This window comes from Hippopotamus amphibius, chromosome 9, assembly GCF_030028045.1.
Source record: "Hippopotamus amphibius kiboko isolate mHipAmp2 chromosome 9, mHipAmp2.hap2, whole genome shotgun sequence".
NCBI lineage: Eukaryota > Metazoa > Chordata > Mammalia > Artiodactyla > Hippopotamidae > Hippopotamus > Hippopotamus amphibius.
The window spans coordinates 42661623-42673240 of NC_080194.1; the positions used below are offsets into that span (position 1 = coordinate 42661623).

At 57.7% G+C, this 11618-nt stretch overlaps 1 protein-coding gene across 4 annotated transcripts in view; it reads right to left on the minus strand.

Annotated features, from left to right (window-relative positions):
- The window catches only part of ARAP1 (ArfGAP with RhoGAP domain, ankyrin repeat and PH domain 1), an 88420-nt gene that overhangs the window by 52899 nt on the left and 23903 nt on the right, over positions 1–11618 (minus strand). The window contains exon 1 of one of the 4 annotated variants that reach the window (XM_057748026.1): positions 9747–9834. The exons of 2 other annotated variants lie outside the window; for them this stretch is intronic. The gene's annotated coding sequence lies outside the window, so the exon portion shown is untranslated. Of the gene's footprint in view, positions 1–92; positions 112–9746; positions 9835–11618 lie in introns of those variants that run through there. One more of the 4 variants, XM_057748027.1, reaches the window with a different exon arrangement.

Below are 11618 nucleotides of genomic sequence, written 5' to 3' on the forward strand. Positions count from 1 at the left end.
CCACAAGACAGTTCCTCCAACGCTAAAGCCACATCCACCTTCCCTACGCCCCCCACCCTTCACCCTTCAGGTCCCAGCTCTGGCGCTTCTACCTGGAAGGGTGGCCCCGCGAGCCGCACAGCACCTGTGGAGACCTGGGACCCTGTCACCAGGAGAGCACAGGCTCTGGTCTGGCCCCCTGGCCTCCTCAGTCACAGACACACCCTCCTGGGCTGGGGACTCCCCAGACAGGGCAGGGAGCGCCTCCCCCACCAAAGGTGCTGGGCAAGGGGGAGGCCTGAGGTACCGCACGGTGACTCCAGGATGTGGGAGCCGGGGGGGAGTGCTTGTGGGAGCCGGGGGGAGCTCTTAACACTGAAAATGAGGCAGAAACAGGAAGAAGCAGGGCTGACCACAGGGAGGATGGGAGCGCACAGGGCATATGACGGACTCCCAGGCAGCAGGAGTGGACAGAAGCAGAGTCATATCCGTCAGACCCTCACCACACGCCAGAGGGGTTGAAGACAGCCCTGGCCTGACAGGGGAAGGGAAGGGAAAGCTGCTTGACTCCACCCTCACTGAGGCGACTGGGCACCTGATGTGCCTGCCCACGCAGGAGGAGAGACGGGGGCTCCTCTGCACCCAGAACTAGCAGTGCAGGAGAACAGGGACCTGAGCCTGTCCTCTCCCTAGGTGGCCCCTGAAATGGAGACGCCTGATGATCAGGGGCCCCCTGCTGCTGGCACCTGAAAAGGGGAAGCTCCTGTGCTGGTGGGTAGAGGTGACCAGATGGGCAGGGCAGGCGCTGGAAGGGAGAGAGGGAGATGGGGCACCAGCCCCACGGGCTCTGGCCTCCAGTGTCATGTGGGGTCTCGGCCTCGCCCGCTCTATAATCAGACAACAGACAGGAAAGACTCTCCTCTCTCACTCACAGGGAACATTCTATCCCACTTAACTGATCCTGCCATCGCTGCTTAAAAAAACAAAAGGCCATGGTTACGGAGTGCTTCCCATCCTCCAGGTGCTGCGCCAAACCTGCTACGTGGATTGTTTCATATAATCCTCATGGCAATCTAGAAAGGGGATGGTTTTAGCCTGACGTTACAGACGAGGAAAAAACTGAGCCTCAGAGAGGTTAAGTAACTTGCCTAAGATCACACAGGAGCCCCTCCTTCCACTCCAACTCCTCAGAGGGGAGAGTGTGGAGACCAGGAGCAGGAATGGCCGGCAGGAGAGGGGAGGGAGAAGGAGCGCAGTCTGAGAAGGGCCTTGAAGGCCACGCTGAGACACTCAGCCTTACTGTCGGGACAAAAGGAAGCCATGAAGGGCAGCAGGGTGCCCTGGGCGGCAGACAGGCAGGCAGACAGGGGTCCTACTGCTGGGAGACATGGGAATTCAGATAACTTCTCGGAGTCTCAGTTTCATCATCTGTACAATGGGCTTATGGGGAATGAATGTATGCCTTCAAAGCAGATCCCAACCTACCAGTTCTCACTCCCCAGTGACTTCCCACCTCCCTCAAAGGAAAAGCCAAAGCCAGCACAAGGCCCACCAGGCCTGCTTGGTCTGTCCCTGCCTTGCTGTTATTCCAACCCACTCTGAGTGCTCCTGCCTCAGGGCTGGGCCCTGGAGCTCCCTCTGCCTGAAATGCTCTTCCAGACGCCTGCGTGACGAGCCCCCATACTTTTTCCATCCCCTTCTCAAACTCACAGCAAGGCCTTCCTTCCTGACCACTCTGCCTAAAGATGTGTCCCCATCAGTTCCTCTCTCCCGACCCTGTGTCATTTTTTAACACCCCTCTTATTTCTAGCGGACACTGTTTTGTACATTTATTTGTTCACTGTCACTCTCCTCAACTGGAAGATGGGACACTGTCTCATTCATGGCTCTATCCCCAGTGGCCAGAAGTGCCCGGCCACTGGGGGGGATGGATGAACGGACACCTCCAGAGGCCCGGCTCGCCCTGGTTAGGAGCTTGAGACAAGAGCCCATGACAAGGTAGGGTGAGGGATGGTTGGATGAGGCAGGTGTCAAGGCTCAAGGTTCAAGTCCAGAGGTGTAGGAGTGAAAGCTTTAACTCTGAGACTCCTTGGCACCCTCCATGGCTGGGCCTGCCCCTTCTCTCCACCTTTGTGGCTGCCCCTACCACTTCCTGCTGGGCCGGCCCGATAAATACTGCTGGGGGGGTCCTCGCCCACACAGAGGAAGTCCTGGCTCTCAGACCCTTTCGACGGTCCCTGGAGCGGATGAGAACCGCCCCAGACTTTCAGCAGTCTCTCAGACCAACCTCCCTCTCCCCTGCCTGCCTAGCCCTCTCACAGCTCAAAGGGCCTCCACCCTCTGGCTCCCGCCACTCACGCCTCCTTTCCGGGCTCACTTCCTCCACTCTCGTGGCTGGACAACTGACCTCCAGGACTTTGCTTATCATGCTCCCTCTGCCTGGAACATCTACCTCGCCCTTCAAGTTCAAGTGTCCCCTGTTCTAGGTACCAGTTTCTGACTCCCATGGTCTCAGCCTGGGTCACACCAGGATGTCACTATCTGTCACTGTGTCACATATACACACACCCTCTCTCGCCCCAGGCTTCGCTGGGTGCTCCCTGAAGGCAGCAGTGGGGGCTGATTTCCCTGTACCCCCAGCTACCAGCCCGGAGTTGGCAGACAGTGAATATCTACTGCTTGAATGAAATCTCCCAATTGCACACGTGGAGAGCAAGGAGCCCAAGCAAGTGATGACTTGCCCAAGGTCACACTGCAGTCAGTGGCCAAAGTGGAGCCAGAATCTTGCCTCCAGTCCCCAGACCAGGCGCCTCCCAGCTGCTCATGCCCCCCAGTTACAGCTCCAGCCTCCTGCCGGCCAGACCCCAGCCCCGCCTTCTCCTAGCTCTGCCCACCCCCAAGCACCTGCCCCTTGGGCATTTAGGAACCTCTTAATCCAATCCTCCCCACTTCCAGAGGGGAAAGTGGGCCCCAGAAAGGGACAAGAACCCAACCAGGGCCACAAGAGTCAGGACAGGACCCAGGTCCCCCAGGCTGAGCGCCCCATCCCCTTCCTCTAGCCTCTTCCTTGGAACAACTACGAGAGAGAGGTCCCCTCGGGTGACCTCGGAGACACTGGAGTAACCCCCCATCTCTGAGGGGCAAGGCCAGCCCTGCACAAAGAAATGTGGGTTTTCAGGTCACAGGCAGTAGAGGCAGATGAGTGTTTTGGTTCACATCCTGGAACAGAACCACTAGAACCATTAGACACTCCCTGGATCTTTGGCTTCCTAGACTTAGCTATCCATCTTTAGTGCTAAGGAGGAGACAGCGGGAGGAACAGCCCCAGTCTGAGGGAAAAGGCAGGACTTTAGCTGAGGCTCTGGTACCCCTACAACAAACAAGAGAGACTCCACCCCAAAGCTGTCCTGTTGTCATCTGGCAAAGCTCAGTCCCCAGCTCTGCTCTCAGGGAGGCCCTTTCTCCCCATCAGGCTAGGGTCTCTGGAAACACACACATTTCAGCTGTAGAACCACACAGCGGCCCACCTGGATAAAAGTCTCCACTCACGTGGGTAAAAACTTCACCCAGCTCACACATCAAGGGGTGCAGAGCCAGTACCTCCTACCCCAACCCACCGGAACATGGAATGCTGATCGCACCCACACAAAAAAGCAAAAGCACGGGTCCTCCAAGGATGTGTCTGGGCCTGAGAGCACACACATGCGCGCAAAGGATCACGCGTGGTGCCCCCTCCCCCCCAGAGGGACGTGCAGCAGAGAGGGGTCAACCCGGCCAGGACGTGTTCCAAGAGGGCACTTTCCTCATGGGGAGGGAACAGCCCTCCTCCCCATGGGGCAGCTCCCACTCTCATGACCAGGGCCCTTTGAGGGCAACTGCTGTGCCCACAGGGGCACCGGAAGGAGCTGTGGGAGGCACTGTGAATTACTCAAAGGCCCTCAGCCAAGGCCCAGCACCCCTGTGCCCTGAGGAGAGTCAGGGCCTCCCCTTGGGCTCCCAGGCCCAGGTCTCTGTCCACCACCCCATCAGAGTCCTTGCGCCTGGCTTTGACACTCCAGAGCTGGACCTGGGCCTGCGGAGCCACATTCCATGCTGGCCCTGAGAGGGCCTGGTCCGCCGGGCAGTGTGGCCCAGGCTTCGCTCTGTGACCCAGTCAGCCACCAGCCTTCCCTGGGCCTCCTCTCAATCCCATCCTGGTATCCAGGAAGACAGCCCCAACTCCCAGCCAATGAAGAGGAAGCCTGGCCCCTGCCTGTCTCCTCCCCACTGCCATTAAGATGGCTATCTCTTCTGCGACCCACTCGTCCACTCCAGGACCTGGTTCTCAGATTTCCTGAAAGCTGGCTGTCAACTGGGTGTGTCTGCTGGGAGTGGTGTGTACAAAGGGCATGCAGAGCCTGGAGGCAGCTGGGGTTCTGCCTCCGCCACCCCCCAAAGCAGCCCCGAGAAACTCTCCAGGCCTTGTCTGTCTGGCACCCGCTGGCGCATGTGTGGTATAGGACTCAGCCTCAGCCCAGCATCCACTCAGCCCAATTCGAGGCCTTGCAGGCTTTTGGAACCTAGCATTTTGGAAATTTGGAAGCTGGGTATTGTTGGCACGTAAAACCCTAGAATCCTTGATTCCCAATGCCCACAATCTCAGACTCAGAATCCTAAAAATCCAGCTGCCCAATGTGGGGAGCGGGAGTGCTGGAGTGGAGAGGGATGGAGAAGCCCTTCTCCCTCGGCCCCCCTTACCTGGCTGTTTGGTTTCTGTCCTGACCTGTCCACACCTGGGGGGGGCGGGGGCTGGGGGCCTAGGATGTCCCAGGTGCTGCTGCTTCCCGCTCCCTCCCTGAAGCTCCAGGGAAGCTGAGTCCATGGCCAACCCAAGGCCTCTCGCTGAACCAGAGGCCGGGGACAGACAACGGGCTCCTGACCCCAGGCCTGATTATAGGCAGAGCCCTGGCTCCAGCATTATGGTAGGAAGGCGGGAGGGAAGGAGAAAAGGGGATGCCCAGGGGCAGGGTAGTGTCAGGCGGGAAGGAAGGTGGCAGGGACAACGCAGGTGGGGGGGGTGGGGTGGGGCAAGTGGTCGCTCAGCCCTGCTACTGCCGACCCGTCCTAGGGCCTGGCCCCAGCACCGGCCTGGCCAGAAGGAGGGAGGACAGGGCCAGGCTCCCCCAGAGGCCCTGGGCAGCAGAGATCCAGGTGTGACCTCCAGTTCCCTGCCCAGGAAATGGGGACAGAGGAACGGCTGTGAGCGGTCCCAATCCTCCTCCCCCTCCCCGTTGCCTTCACACTCTCCTAGCGCTCACAACCACCACGAGGAGGAGGAAGATTCTGCCACGTTCCTCCCTCCCAGGGTGTTCTCTGACCCCTGAATCCTCCTCTGGACCCCACTGGCCATGAGCATCACACTCTTGACCACAGCTGGTCTCTGCTTGGCCTCTGAGCTCTGGAACCGTGTTCTCCAGGTTTGTTCATTCAGTCCCCGACACCCAGCTGGACCAGACCCCAGGCACCTTGAGAGGGATCAGCTTCCTGGTTTGGTCAGAGAGAAAGACTTGGACTCTGTGACAAGGCAGGTGGGCAGTATCTGAAGGAAGCTCAGGGCTTCAGAGGCCCAGGAGGCCCTGACCAGGTAGGGAGGTGGAGTGCAGGTCTCAGAGTCCCCTGCCTGGGTGCCAGTCCCAGCTCTCCCTTTCCTCAGCTGAAAGACTCTAGGCAAGTCACTTAACTTCCACTGACTTCAGTTTATCAGTAAAAAGGAGAACCACTGTACTCAACAGAGTCCAAACCGGACAGGACAGGACAAGATCAGTGAGAAGGAGCTCATTCATCCTAGGGCTGGGCCTCTGGGGACTAGGACTTGACAGCAGCCAGTCCAGCCTGCAAGCAGGCATCCCATCCCCACAGTGCCTCACCAGTAACGTCACCTGACCTCCAGTCCCTGCCTGCCACCGCAAATGGCCTGCCACCGCAAATGGGAGTTCCCAGAGAAGGACAGGGTTTGGATCTTGTCTGCCTGCAGTGTCTCCCAGTGCTCAGGGTTCTCACTGTGAAGCTACAGAAATTCAGACTCCCAGCTCTTCTATATAATAAATGATCTCAGGAAAATGACTTAACTTCTCGAGGCCTCAGTTTCTTCATCTGTAAAATGGGAACAGTGCCTACCCTGTAAGACTACTGTTGAAGATTAAATGAAATCAGTACATAAAACATTTAGCACAGCACCTGGCAGGTAGTAAGCTTCCAAGAAACAGCAGCCACTGTAGCTTTTATTACTACTATTAATAATTTTGTTATTGAATTGGTCACTTAACTCCACATCCCCTCCCAGTGACTCTGACTGTCCCAATGGTCTGGGACAGATGTCCTGTTTATGGAACAGAATCTTTTTTCCCTCCTGAACTATGTTCCAAGGGATGAGATAGAGAGAAATTCCACAGGAAGGTCATGTGGAAGACCAGCCATGCACTACCCTCCCTTCCTGCCGCCCCAGGCCATCCCTGAACCTGGGGTCATCTGTCTTTTGGGGCTGGGACTGTCCTCCCCAGAACCCTGGCTGGAATCTACAGGTTTGGGGGCCTGACAGTGGGAGGGGGCGGGGGATAAGTGGACAAGACGTCCTCTCTGATCAGGGCTGGGGGTATTGGTGTTGAGTCCCTGAGCTTTACTGGGAATGTACTTGTAGGGGATCTCTGAGGGCTGCCCCATATTCTCCTGCTCTTCAGACCCTTGGTGCAGAGCCCCTTCTTGAAACATGAAATGTCCCTCCGTGCAAGGCTATGGAGGGGGAAGAGTCCGGCCTGAGACCAGAGAAGGGGGCGACAGGGACCACCCAAGGGACTGGACTCTGCTCCTAAGGGAGGGCCGGCTCTGCTTGGCTGGGGTCACACTCTGCTCGAGGTTGCCCTGGCCACCAGCCAGGGGAAAACCCCTCACTGAGTGGGATCCTGAACTGAGCTGAAGGAGTGACGTCAGGCTGGGGGAGGCCAAAGGAGGCAAACAAACGCCTAGGTCCTGATCCTGCCTCTACCACTTATTTGCTGTGATCTTGGGCAAGTTACTTAACCTCTCTGTGCCTCAGTGTCCTTATCTGTAGAATGGTACCTAACTTCTGGGCTTATTGGGAGGATGAAACTGGTACCCACAAAGGTGCTGTATGCATGTTTGCTGGTGTCATTCTTGCTGATGTTATTACTCAGCTCTCTCGGAGGCTGTCTGATCCCCTGTGTTACTAGAGGATGACCCCTGTCTCATGGAATGATGTAAAGTTAAATAAAGCAGCAAATGTGCAGTGCCAGGTACACCTTAAGTATTCAAATCAAGTGGAGCTCCCCCCTTTCCCCTTCCTCTCCCCGAGAGGGCCCAGACTGGGAGTCAGGTCAGTCCAGACCCCTACTAGGGCTTGCTGTGTGATCCTGGCCTGACCTCTGGCCCCTGGCCTCAGTCTCCTCATCTATGGAAAAAGCTTCTGGGCCAAGTGATCTCTGACTGCCCATGGCCATATCTGCTTCAGCCTCCCTCCCATCTCCGTTCCCTCCTTCCTTCTCCATTTCCAGTTCATGTCCTACCACCCCTCCTCCTGCAACAGAACCCTTGGGACCCTAAAGTGGAGTGGAGGGGACAGCTGGTGGGAAAGGGGTACCAGCCTTCAAGGAGCCCAGGGCCCATCTCAGGCCCCCAAGGGTTAAGATCCAGAGTGAAGGGCGGGGGGCCAGGGTCAGTGCCGGCCAGACGGGCCTGCAGCCCAGGGCCTGCCTCCCCTCCCCCCATCCTGGGAACAGAGGCCACTTGTTTGGGCATCAGCTGGCTGGCTCTGAGCTTGGCCAAAGGGAGAGTGGGGTGGGAAAGGGAGAGGGCCCCCCGAGAGTGGAAGGGACTCCCCTCTCTCCTAGGGCTTTGTACTAGTGTAGTCCACAGCGAGTCCCTAGGACTCTCAGAGGCCCCTTACCCCTCTAAAGTGACCCCCACCCCTGTTCTCCCTTTTCTTCATTTACTCACTCACTGCTGGGGGAAGAAATTAGACTCAGACAGGCCCAATTCTTGCTCCAGCAGAGGCTCTCTTTGGAGCATAGGACCATGGTTTATCACCCAACCCAGCAGAGAGGGAAATGGAGACATTTGGGAACGTGCAGAGTCACATAGTGTTTGGTGCCTGCACAGGGACTGTCCCAGGTCCCAGTCATCCCCATGGCTCTGCAGTCCCCTTCCCCACAGAGCTCCAAGGAGACCATTCCTAAATTGTGCCCTATATAGGCCTGAAAGGCTAAGCAGGAGAAGGCCCACCTCTGAAGTCCCAAGGGACCTAGGAGGTTTGGAAAGGGAGAAAACTTCTGGAGAGTAGAGGGGAGGACACGCAACCTGCACAAAGGGTTGAGGCTGGATGAGTGGAAAGGCATGGCTGGAGCCCAGCAGATGGCGGGGTGAGGCTGGGGCTGACTGGGGAGGCCTGAATGCCCCAACCAAGCCTGGGAGCAATCTGCCCACTTCCACCTCACAGTTGTCAGGACTCTGCCTGGGACAACCCCCCTCTTGCCCTACTCCAGTGAGCAGGCAGCAAATGGGAAGACAGGACCCCCAGACCAGGGGCTGGGCAATCCTCAACCAGCCACGCGACTAGGGGATTAGTTCTCTCTACACCCTACCCCTGCCACCCATTCCAGCCACTTTCATCTCCTGGCCATTCCTCAAACACACCATGAAAGTTTCTGCCTTTGCACAAGCTCTGCCCTCCTCTGAGAGTCCTTATCCTGGTGAGCTACCACTTAACTGCCAAGGCCCATTCCAATCATCTCCTCCTCCCTGAGCCTCCAAGAGTCCCAGTGCCTGATTCCATCCCAGTACCTGTCTGCACCTGTCTTCTGACTGCTAGGCTCCTTCTACCCTGTAATGAGCTCGCTGGGAGGTCTCTCCTAGCCTGGACACTCTGCTCTCTAAAGACAGGTATCCCGGGTGCCTCTGTCTGGACCTTGCCCGACACACAGTCAAATCCTTCCCTGAGTACCTCCAAACATCTGTACAACCCTGCGGCCCCACCCCTCCACCCCCGAGCCTGGGGATCGGGGAAGGCTTGGAGCTTTGGGGGAGGGGGGCTTCATATGTCAGATACCGACCAGGGTTTCCCAGCACTAAAAACCACACCTGGAGATCTGGGACCAAACACCCACCCCATGCCCTCAGGCTTCACTCTGAGTCTGCTCTCTCCAGTCCCAGTAACCCACTCCCGGCTTGACCCCGTTCAGTGAACACACACCTCCTTCTTTTTCCAGCAACTGGGCCAGGTAGAGGCTCTTGGGAGGCCATGCCCCGATTTACTGGTGGGGAATTGAGGCGCAGAGACCGGAAGTAGTCCGCCCAGGATCACTGGAGCCCCAGGTCCAGAGCATAAGGTCAAACGAACGTGCAGACCTGTAAGGGTCTTCGCAGTCAACGAAGTGAGAGCCTTCATTTCACAGATGAGAAAATCAGGGTCCCCGAGGGCGGGTTGGCTCCGTAACCTGGGAGCCTTCACGCCAAAGGGCTAAGGGCTGGCAGCCCCCTGTCCCGCCCGTTCGCCCTCCTCCCTACCTGCTCTAGCCCAACCGCGCATCCTCAGGAGGCAACCCCATCACCACCACCAGTCAGAACAGACGACGTGACCCAGAGAAGCGCCCGCGGAAGTTGGCGCCGGGCGCAGAGTCGCCGCGCGGCCTCGGCGTTCCCTTCTGTGGAATGGGGAAACTCCCGGCTACACTTGGCCAAGGGGCGGCGGACGGCGAGGCCCCATCAGCTGCACTGACCTGTTCTGAGCGAAGACTCCACGCAGGGACCCGGGGCCACCACCGGCGCCGTCGTAGCCAACTAGCGGCCGCAGGCCGGGCGCGCCCACCCCGCCGGGCGCTTCCGCCCGCCCCACGTGACGCCCCGGGGAGGGAAGGGCGGGGAAGGGCGGGGAAGGGGGAAGGCGCCCGCCCCCTTCCCGGCCACGCCTAGTCCCGGTCTTCGAGTCCGCGGGCCTGGCCCGCCTTGCGGACACGTTGGTCTGTGCGTCTCCCCTGCCCCACTCGCTGCTCACAGATCCGTCTCCGTCTCCGTCTCCTGAGGCTCAGGTCTACCTCCACCACCCCTGCCCTCTGAGTCTTCATCTCTTCCTGAGTGTGTCTGCCTCTTGCCGCCCCTCTCCCTGGGAGGGACGAGCCACAAACCGCCCCACCCCCAGAGCGGAAAGGAGCATTTGGAAGCTGGAAGACCAAGGTCCCTGACCTCCTCCTCCAGGAAGTCCTTACCCACTTCATTCTTTCAGAATATCCTGCTTCTCTCCCTGAGCCCACATCTCTCAGGAGCAGGGCGGTGGTGAAGGTGCTAGTCAGAGGGCCCAAGGATCCCTTGGCTAAAGGCTGTAGCCTGAGGTGCCGGCAGCCAGGCACCTTCCCTGGTCTAGAGAATGGGGCATTTCCACCCATCCTGCCAGCATACACACAGATGAGGGTCTGGGGTTTGGCAGGCATTCCCAGGTCCTGTGTCCAGGGCTGAGATTGGGTGTCATTAATTTGAGCAGCGACTAATGCCAAGCCCCGTGCTGGGCAACTTATTCCTTTTATCTCAGTCTGCCTGAAGGTAAAAATCATCACCCCAGGTTTTAGATTAGGAAATGAGGCTCCAAAGAAGTTCCAGGGCTTGCCCAAAGTTACAAAGCCAGTATTGGGTAAACCGGCCAAGTTTTGGTGAGTTATAGAATGTCCTGCCTACCCTACTGGACACTCACCCTGCCTCTCTAGGAAAAAGTGGACTCCAGGTGTCTTCCTGAAAAGGCAAATGTGAGTCTTTTCCGGGGAGAGGGCAGGGCCAGACCTTGGGGAGAACTTCTGGCCCCAAATTCATTTGGGGTATAAAAATACTGGAGAGGGGTGGAGCACTGGGCCCTTCTCCCGACCTGAGAGCATGGATGGCCCTCAGGCAGCAGAGGGCACTTGTGGGCTACAGAGAACAGGAGAGGCCCAGGCATCCCTTTGGACTTCAGAGCCTAGACATCAAAGCAGCCAGCTGGAACACAGGACCAGGGGACTGGCATCTCACCACGGGCAAGGGGTTGGAGGCCCTACCCTTTCTGTTAACACAGGCCTGAGGTCTTCTAAATGATCTAGGGAGGGCAGAAATCACAGAGCCTGGTCCCTCCACTGCACTGGAGTCTGATGACACCTCAACCCCCAAATTCCCTCCAGAACATGCTGCCCCAATCTAAGCTCTGAGGCCTACAGCCCTGTGGTCTGAGACCCAAGGACCTCTCCCTTTCCTTCTGTCACAACTGGAGAGTGTCAGACCCACAGTTCATAGGTTGGACCCAGGGGGCCTTAGGCTGAAGGTCTTACAATAGAACCCCACTCTCTGACCCCTCACCCTAGGCCTCTGGCCAGAACTGCTCCTTCTCTTAGAGCAGTAAAAGGTAGCCAAATAGCCTGCAGTGAATGGCAGAATGAACACACAACAAGGACACGTGGATGGATGGAGAGTGAACTAATGAATGGACACAAGGAGAATAAACACACCAGGGACAGGAAGGGGTGTGTTCCGAGCTACACATCGGGAAATGAGGGGATGTCTAAAGAAATAAAGGCCCGGTGATCAATAATAAAATTAACAAAATGAACTGTAGAACAAAGGCACCCAGGGCG